This window comes from Tupaia chinensis, unplaced genomic scaffold, assembly GCF_000334495.1.
Source record: "Tupaia chinensis unplaced genomic scaffold, TupChi_1.0 Scaffold000288_2, whole genome shotgun sequence".
Taxonomy (NCBI): Eukaryota; Metazoa; Chordata; class Mammalia; order Scandentia; family Tupaiidae; genus Tupaia; species Tupaia belangeri.
The window spans coordinates 3,885,646-3,891,804 of record NW_006159773.1 but is presented as its reverse complement, the minus strand read 5'-3'; the positions used below and the strand labels follow the sequence as shown (position 1 = coordinate 3,891,804).

Below are 6,159 nucleotides of genomic sequence, written 5' to 3'. Positions count from 1 at the left end.
GGACCGGTGGCTTAAAACTCACGCCGGGTGCGTGTGCGTGCGTGCCCAAGATCCCGAGAGGAGAATGGAGGAGAAGGGATTGCGGCGTGACCATCTCCCCTGGGGGGTGATTTCTTGCTTTCTGTCTCTCTGTTTCTCTCGTCTGTCTGGCGAGCGCACGCGCCCTATAGCAAAAATCTCTAAAAAAAAAAAGAAGTTCTGAAGGGAGTGCTCTACCAGGAAAACTAAAGACACATACAGAAATAAGAGAACAAAAGGCAACCAAGAAAATGACCAATTTAATGCTAGGGACAAGAAATATCAATAATAACATTGAATGTTAATTTCTAGGATGAAAACAGAAAGATTGGACCATAGTCACACTGCATATTCAAGAGGAGAGTGTTTGAACATAAGAGTTAAATTGCAAAATAGAATTTTATGACTTTTGAATAAAACATTAGTGATTTCTTTTTTTTACTATGCTTTGTTTTCCCAATTTAAACACTTTACTGTCTTTTGAGTTGTTGATAGATTCAGCAATTTGTTAAAATATTTTTCATGTTTGTTTCTTTAAATGGAAACAAACTTTTCTTCCTTCCTGACCCCTCTTGAATTGGAAATATTTGGGAGTATTCTTATTTTGTGACAGAAGGGTTATTTGCATAAGTTCAATAAGGCTTGTTGCATTGAATCAGAAATTGGAAATACTCATTATTGGACAGGGCTTTGACTGGAACATCATACCTGAAGATTAATCAGAAAACTATGGAACTAAGGTGGATCTCAAGTAATCTAACAGAAGCTCTTAGAAAGATGGCCTGGTACCATAAATAATTCTGCCTGGCAGAGAGGATTAGAGAAGATATATGAAAGATTTTATAGCATAAAATAACCTGGACTTTTCCAGCCCAGCATTGTAATCAGTCAAGATTGCAAAAGAGCAGCCACACCAGAAGATTATCTTGAGAAAGGCATTGAAGAAAGAAAGAGACTGATCTTTGCTAGCAGATGGTATATCACAGAATACCAGAATAGGCAGGGCTGAATTGAGAAGGTGTATGTGTGACTAGTGTGCTGGGCATTTGCTTTACAACAGTTTGAGTAGTTGACATGTAAATATTTTCTCAACAATATTTAAAACCATACTGTCTCTGTTACAGAGTCACAAACAAAATTATACAAAATTATAAGAAATATTTTGAGTATTATCTTTAAAATTCAGTATTCTAAAATTTCAAAAGTTGTTTATTAACTGTCAATAACTATGGAGTATGAGCAAAAATTTTTTGATATGTAAAGTAAATGTGTATGGGAAAACGTAAAAATAAATTAATTAATGGGAAAAAAAGAAAACAGTGGTTTAGTGTTAAAATTCCTAGATGTATTCATTCATCAGTCAAATAAGAGTAATCTGCATACACAATCATGTAGCTCAATACAAAGTGGCAATTCTAAAATGCATTTGGTTGCTTTTGTGCCATGTTAGTTTTGTGTTCTTTTTCAGGGGACATCCAATATCACGTGAGCTTCACATCTCACAAGACCTGTATCTGCCCTGGCCAGATCCACTTATTTGATACTCAGTATGAGAGAGGAGTGTCACAAGTTCATTCACTCTCTTTGCCCTATTTTCTAAATAATAAATATTAATAAAAATTTATTAAGAAAGAAGCAGGTAGGGGAAATGCTCTCTTCTACTGTCACTATGATTTGCCTACATCTTACATGTCTGCTCCTTTTTCACTCTCTCTAGCTGCTAAGTGATAAATTCTCTTCATTTCCATTTCTTAAGGCTTAGATTCTAAGTGCAGGGTGTCTAACTCACTTTTCATGTCATATCACAAGTTAATTTATTGAGTAAAGCTATGGAGTAACCAGTTTTCTACTCCAAATGATAGCCATTCTATGTAACCAAAAACATTGTGCCTCTCCACCATTCCTGGGCATCTCATCTCATTAACTCTAATATATGAATATAAAAGAGGATTAATTGGCAGTATTAAGCATCTTGCTAAGATTAGCAATCACACAATGGAACCAATCTGCATATGTTCTCTGTTTCTCCAGCAGCTCCTTCTCTCCATGTATAGGGTTAGGGAAGGCAATTAGAGCATTGATCTAAGGTTTGGGTTTAGTGGTGAAGGTGCAACAGTATGTAATTAGATAGTGAGATTATTGTGTTATCAGCCGCAATGTCTAATTAGGGTAAGGAAAGAATGAATAAATAAAAGGAAATCTGGAAAGAGCTCTAGAGACTAGATATTTAAATGAGATTAAAAGTCAGTGACTGAGCCAACAAGTGGCATGGAAGTTAAGACAGCTGGATCCCACATGGCAAGCGGCACAGTTTGAGTCCCAGACCTGGCAACTTGAAAATTATGCAAGATGCATGTGCATGCCCAAAATCCCACAGGAGAATGGAGGAGTAGGGATTGTGTGGCCATCCCACTAAGAGGTGATTTATCACTTTCCCTCTCTCTCTTTCTTTCTCTCTGTGTGTCTCTATCTAGTGAGAATTTCTTTTTTTCAAAACTTAAAAAAAGAAAAGTTGATGGCCAGGAATTAATGGTCTGAGAGTGAGAAGTTGGAGTTTAACATTTCAGAAGTTAAAGAAGATGTTGTCTCTAATGCAGAACGATGAAGTTAAGTGGATTTTCTCTTCATTAGAGTTGAGAAGGTGGAGATTCAGGTGTCAGATATAAACATTTATAGCTTCTAGAATGTTCCTTGTGGTTGGGGTGTTGTTGCAGGCTGAGAAGGCGTCCTATCCCAGTACATGAGGTAAAGTGATTACAAGATCAGAAAAGGGCAGCAATGAGTCAGAACAGCTGCTGGTATATCTAAATAGCATTATCTGGGCAGAAGAGAGACCAAGATGACTGGCTAGAAGTATCCAGTGCTTGTCTCCTTCACAAAGAAAGAAAAGGACAATTTAATAAATACATTTTGAGTGAAATATCTAAGAACACTGGAATCCACCAATGAAACATCTGAATCCTTCTATAACACAGAGACTCAAGATAACAGCACAGAGAGGAAGCAAAACACCCAGGTAAAATCAGCCAAAGCCAGGAAGGACTCCCCATTGCCAAGGATAATTAAGCAAAAAGTCTTCAACTACCTCCATTACCACTATGAATGATTGCAATCCTAGCTGAAGGTCTAATGGTCCTCACAGACCCTGGAAACAGTATATTAAATTTCCTGAAATCCACATCACTATATAACATTAGGGAAGATATTTACTCAAATAATCCCAACCCCTAGGACCCAGCTGCTACAGAATGACACCATTTTGAGAATAGAGCCAATGCCAGAATGAAGCCTGCCCTGAGGACCAATTGTCCCCATGTCTCTGTATCCCTGGGAACCTATCAACATCCCACTATGTTCAAGCAGACAGCTTCAGCTACCACCTCAACTAGACTAAGCAACAGGGCCATGATACCACACCCAAGCCTATGTAGCCCCAGATGCTCCAGGACATAGATGAATAAATACAGTGAGAAGGCTGCTTCCAGGAACAGGAGAACTGACATGGGTGCTCCTCAGGGACTGCTGAATATCACTCTCTGTTCCTGCTTCCCCAGATGCCTACCCCAACTTCACTACCAGGCCCATGTACCTTGTCATAGTCCCGCAGCAACTGGAGACCTACACTTCCAGCTCTGACCACCATGGGTGACTGCTCTCCCTCCACAACTCAAGCGTGAGGCTCACCGGAGACTTTGGGTCAGCATCTCCTGCCCTAACTACCACTGCTGTCCATTACTACCACAGACACTCCTTGTCTAGAACACTGAAGCACTCACAGATACCACTGACATTGACTACAGCTGAGAAGAGTTCACAGAGAGACTATACTACCATACCCTCTCAGAACCCAAACCAAAAGACCTTACCCAACTGAAACATCTTCAGGGGAAAGTATTATTCTAAGAATACTCCATGGGTACAGCAGTTGACATAATGGCTATGTCACTAGACTTCCATAGTCGACCGCAGTTCAAGTCCCAGACCAACTGGCTTAAACTCACACTGGGTCTGTGTGTGTGTGTGTGTGTGTGTGTGTGTGCCCTCCCAAGATCCCAAGAGTAGAATGGAGGAGAAGGGATTGAGGTGTGGCCATCTCCCCTGGGGGGTGATTTCTCGCTTTCTGTCTCTCTGTTTGTCTCAGTCTTTCTGGAGAGTACACGTGCCCTATAACAAAAACCTCTCTAAAAAAAAGAAAAAAGGAAGGAAGGAAGGAAGGAAGGAAGGAAGGAAGGAAGAAAGGAAGGAAGGAAGGAAGGAAGAAACAAACAAACTCCCTCCATAAAATAAAAAGAGACAACTATTTCATTAGATGTGAAGATATTCATATCAGGACACACACACACACACACACAAAACATGAAAAAGTAAGGAAACATAGTACTTCCGAAGGAACATATTTTTCTCAGTAATAAATCCTAAAGAAAATGACACTTTTTTTTTAAGAATTCTTTGCCATCTTTTTTCTTTTGTTCATTTATTTATTTATTTATTTTTAGCAAATTGAATCCTATTTATATGGGGGGAGATAAGTGCATATATTTTCATTTTGTTTTGTTTTATACATTCAATCACTGTATATCATTATAGCTTGAAAAATGAATTTTCCAAGCATAAGTATATTAGTCTAATTGAAGATATTCTCATACACATTATAATCAACAGATAAATTTCCTTTTTGTGTTCCTTAAATGTTTTGCTTCTTTCTTTTTCCCCTGGATTTCTTTTCTCTCACCCTCCCCCATTTTTAAATGCCTAAAAAAGAATTCAAAATAATGATCTTAAAAAAACTCAGATATAAGAAAATACAAATAGACAATTCAACACAATCAGGAAAACTACATCATTAGAATGAGAAATTCAGCAATGAGGTAAAAATCATAAAGAACTAACAGAAATTCTTGAACTGAAGAATTCAATTGATGAAATAAAAGTTACACTAGAGATTGGCTTGCTCTGTGGCACAGCTGTAACGCACTGCTCAAGAGAAGCCAGATCCTAAGTGGCAACTGGGATTTGAATTCCCAGCCAGGTTAACCTGAAACACACCCAGGCATATGCGTAAAGACTGACAACTGGAAAGCCCAGAGAAAAAGGATTATGAGATGACCAGACCCTGCTGAGGGTGCTCATCCCTCTCACACACACATTCTTACATGCACTCACACTGCTCTATCATGAATTTTGAAAGAAAAAAAGAAATGCTTTAGGGAGTCTTGCATCTGGAAGCAAAAGGACAATAACTTCCATCATGAAAATACATAAAACACACAAAACTACAAAAAATTACAAAAAAATAAAAGAGGAAAAAAACAAAAAATACACAAAACAAAAAGAAAACAACTAGTAAAATAACATAAATAAGTTCTCAACTATCTCTAATAACCCTGAATACCCTGAATATAAACAAATTAAATCTTCAAATTAAAAGATACATAGAAGGGACCAGCAGACAGGGTAGTTGTTACATCGCTAGACTCCCACATGGTCAACCATGATTCAAATCCCAGACCTGATGGCTTTAAAATCATACCAGACACATGTACGTGTAATCCTAAGATCCCAGGAGAAGAATGGAGGAGAAAGGATTGCAGTGTGGCCATCTCCCCTGTGGGGGTGGGGAGGTGATTTCTTGCTTTCTCTCTTACTGTCTCTGTCTGTCTCTCTCCAGCGAGTGCATGTGCTCTAAGGCAAAAGAAAAAAAAAAACTCTAAAAAAATTTTAAAATATATATCTAGACCCAACTATATGCTACCTAAAGAAACTCACTTAACCTATAAATAGAAACCAAAAGTAAACTGGAATAGCTATGCTTATACTAGATAAATTAGATTTTAAGTCAAAAACTGTAAAAAGACAAAGGAGACTATTATACAATAATAAAGGTTTTGGTTCAGCAAGAAGATAGAGTGATCATAAATGTATGTACAGCCAAAAAGAGAACACCCATATTTATAAAGTAAATATTACTACTAGAACTAAAGGGAGAATAAACTCCAACACAATAATAATAAGAGATGTCAACACCCCACTCAGCATTGGACAGATCATCTAAACAGAAAACCAATAAAGAAACTTTAGACTTAAACTGAACCATAGGCCAACTGAATCCAACATACATTTACAGAACATTTCAAAATCCAA

The 6,159-nt window shown here is 37.8% G+C and overlaps 1 protein-coding gene across 1 annotated transcript in view; it reads left to right on the top strand.

Annotated features, from left to right (window-relative positions):
- CPA6 (carboxypeptidase A6) overlaps positions 1-6,159 on the top strand; it is a 371,754-nt gene that overhangs the window by 185,388 nt on the left and 180,207 nt on the right. The window lies entirely within an intron of this gene.